Source organism: Lactuca sativa, chromosome 5, assembly GCF_002870075.4.
Source record: "Lactuca sativa cultivar Salinas chromosome 5, Lsat_Salinas_v11, whole genome shotgun sequence".
Classification (NCBI taxonomy): domain Eukaryota; kingdom Viridiplantae; phylum Streptophyta; class Magnoliopsida; order Asterales; family Asteraceae; genus Lactuca; species Lactuca sativa.
The window spans coordinates 223,054,350-223,057,981 of record NC_056627.2 but is presented as its reverse complement, the minus strand read 5'-3'; positions in this window follow the sequence as shown (position 1 = coordinate 223,057,981).

The window sequence follows — 3,632 nt, the reverse complement described above, 5'->3', positions numbered from 1 at the left end:
CAAAACTACTTGCACTCTCTCCCCATGTATATATAAGAGAAGAAGCAACAACTGAAAGTCCCTAAGAGAGATTCTTATTTGTTTTGCGAGTTTCCAAAAGAATTGTATTTAAGGTGTGTCGTGTCTTTCAAGTAAAGATGTTCGGAGATGAGAGTAAACAGATAACAAAAATACATGAATGCTTATGCCCTAAGCTAAATGCCATGCAAAAATAAAAAGTTAAAAGGAAGAAAATAAAAAATTTTGGAATTTTATAAAAACACATAAAAAAATGAATGCAATTTAGGGCTAAATGTTATGCAACCTAATTAAAATGCATGAGAAATCAAAAAGAAAAGGGAATACCCCACCCCAAGCTTAGAAATAAGCATTGTCCTCAATGCCTGGGGAGAGGTGGAAGTACCTAGACCGGGGGATCGGGAGGAGGATATCGGTATTGGGGTAGGGGTAAGGGTAAGGTGGAAGTGGATAAGGGTGGGTGGGTGGAGGATATGGATAGGGAGAAGTAAGTGGGACGTTCTCGAAACGGTTTTGTGATTGGTGCCACCCCCACATATGGTGCATCTGCTGGGACATGATTTGGTTGGAGACACAAAAAGCCTCGAACCATTCGACAAAATTGGGGGGAAGCGGGTAGTATACGGGAGGTGCTTGGGGCTGGGCTTGCTGTGGACCACCGTTGGGCTCAATACCGAATTTTTCATCTGCCTTCATCTCGACATCATCTTGATCCTGGAGCGCATCCTCATTGATTGACTGAGTAATGGTCCTCACGAGTCTCCATTGAGTGCGATAGTGGGGGGTGAAGTTGGAGACTCGAGGGTCGGGGAGAACAAGATATCCAACCCCCTGAGGGCAATACCATGTAAAACTGCTCCTTCTCCGGCGACGGATGTGGTGCATGTTTGTGAGAGCACGCTCATCCAAACGAGTTTTATTGTCAACAGGTTGGTATTCGTCTGGGAGCTTGATGTCAAGACCGCGGGCTAAAAGGGTGACAAATCCACCAATGCAAATATCACCAGACGCTTTGGTTCTCATGAGTGCGCATTTATGGAAAAAGAATGAAGCAAAGTCCGGGATTGGTGGGTTTTCACGTCGTGTCATGCACCAAAGGAAGAAAAGCTTTTTTTTTTATCTGGCCGGCTTCTTTGCGGGCAAAAATAGTGCACACCAAGATACGATGGGCAATGCGGAGGCACGGGTGAATGATGGAGGTTGCCTTATCTCGACCGACACACGAAAAGATCCCTCTAGTGATTTCCATCCAAAAGGTCTCGTGGTTGAACTCGACAGGAAAGATGTCGAAAACCGTGGATGTGTTCGAGGAAGGTAAGCCCAAGATGCCGTTTATTGTTGCAACATCAATATACCTTCGGTCCCCCCAAAAGTTGGAATGTGGTTTTTTTATTTTCGTTATCTAACCCGCAATCGGCAAGAAACTCTTTAGTAGGGAGCTCGTCAGTGTGTGCGATGAGATTGAGAAGGTTTTCCCACCCGATGTTATGGAACAATTGGATGACCCCCTCAAGAACCCCTAATGAGATGAGCGTGGGTTTGCACAAAAATTTGGTGGAGGCAACCTTTCTAGGCAAACTCATCATGTAATTTTCGGCCGCCTTGGCATCCCGAAATCTTGGAATGTTGGGTTTATCATTTTGAGCTCTAGCGGGGGCTTTGTCTCGAGCGGCAGCCGAGCATTTTCTAGACGTGGACATGGCCTACCCGTGATATTTGCACGGGAAAATTCAGAATTTGAAAATCATGCAACTCTCCACCCCAAGCTTTAAGCTTTGTTCAATATCCCGTGAGAAAAATTTTACCGCGAAAACCCGAGAAATCCGGCAACGACTTGAGATTCCGGTGAAATTTTCCGGCGAGCTTTGAGAGATATTTCTAGTGGGGTTTGTAGCCTTAACCAAGAGGAGCACAATGGTGGTGTCGGAATTGTGAGAGGTGGCCGGAGTTGGCCAGAAAGTGGCGAGATGGTGGTGGTGGCGCCCGAAATTGCAGCAACTGATTAGACCGAATTTTGGGTGAGGTTTGTAGAGCTCGACAAATGAAAGAGAATGGCGGTGGTTTCACGTAATTCCGAACGACGGTTTGACGGGAAATCGAGTTTTAGTGGTGGAGATGGAGGTGTTTTAATGGAGTTTAGGGAAAAGAAGTAGAAGAAGAAAGGAAGAAGAGGGTTGGCTGGTGGTTTTATTAGGCTTAAGTTGCGGTCAAATATGGTCAAAACCGGGTCAACGGAAGTCAACACCTCACACGGATGCGTTCGTGAGTACACACGGTCCGCATGAATAAGCTTGGAACAATTTTGTTTTGTATTCATCACACGCGGTTGACTCGGAGGGTATACACGATCCGTTTTAATAACCCATGCGGACAGAGCCACAAGTACACGCGGTCCGCGTGAATTAACCTGAAATCCTTCTGTTTTTTATGTTGGATGCGGACATTATTTGGAACCACACGCGGACCATTTGTTTATTAACGTGGACACACCCCTGAGTATACGCGGTCCGCATGTAACCTATTGCAATTTTCTCAATTTTCGCCCTTTGAGCAAAACGAACACCGGGCCTTAAAATCCAACACTCTTGTACTGCAAGAAGGAAGAAGAAGAAATGTTAAATGCAAAAAGGATCTTTCTAAGACATTTACTCATAATTAGAAAAGATGAAAACTTTAAGTTTTCCAAAAATGCCCTTCTTTAACGTCTTTGGCGAGACGTCCTTCCCTTTCGATTTCAGTATACTGGGGCATCCAATTGGATGACATCTAGGACATTTCGTTAAAACCTTCATAGAAAGGTTTCAAACGAGGCCCATTGACTTTAAAGATTTTCCCCATTTCTTCACTTTGGATCTCAACCGCTCCGTACTCAAAGACTTTTAGCACAACAAATGGACCTATCCATCTTGACCTCAACTTTCCGGGAAATAATTTCAATCGTGAGTGGTAAAGCAAAACCCTATGTCCCGGATCAAAATGCTTGCGGGTAATGCACTTGTAATGGAAAAGCTTCGTTTTCTCCTTGTAAATTCTCGAGTTTTCATAAGAGTCATTTCTCAATTCTTCCAACTCTTGAAGTTGAAGGTGCCTATGCTTTCCCGCCTCATTAATGGTGAAGTTGCATTGCTTGACCGCCCAAAATGCACGGTGTTCCAATTCCATGGGAAGATGACATGGTTTTCCAAAAACTAATCTAAATGGAGACATTCCTATCGGGGTCTTGTAAGTGGTCTGATAGGCCCACAAGGCATCATCAAGCCTCGAACTCCAATCCTTTCTAGTCGGGTTCACAATTTTATCAAGAATACTCTTCACCTCACGATTCAAAAACTCTGCTTGGCCATTTGTTTGAGGGTGGTAGGCGGTAGAGACACGATGGGTCATGTTGTACTTTTTTAGGAAGGCCTCCATCATCTTATTGCAAAAATGAGTCCCTCGATCACTAATCAAAGCCCTAGGCACACTAAACCTCACAAAGACATTAGATTTTAAAAAGTCGATAACTGTTTTGGCATCATCCGATCGTGTGGCTTTAGCCTCAACCCATTTAGAAACATAGTCAACCGCGAGCAAGATATAAACGTTGCCAAATAAGACGGGAAATGGACCCATGA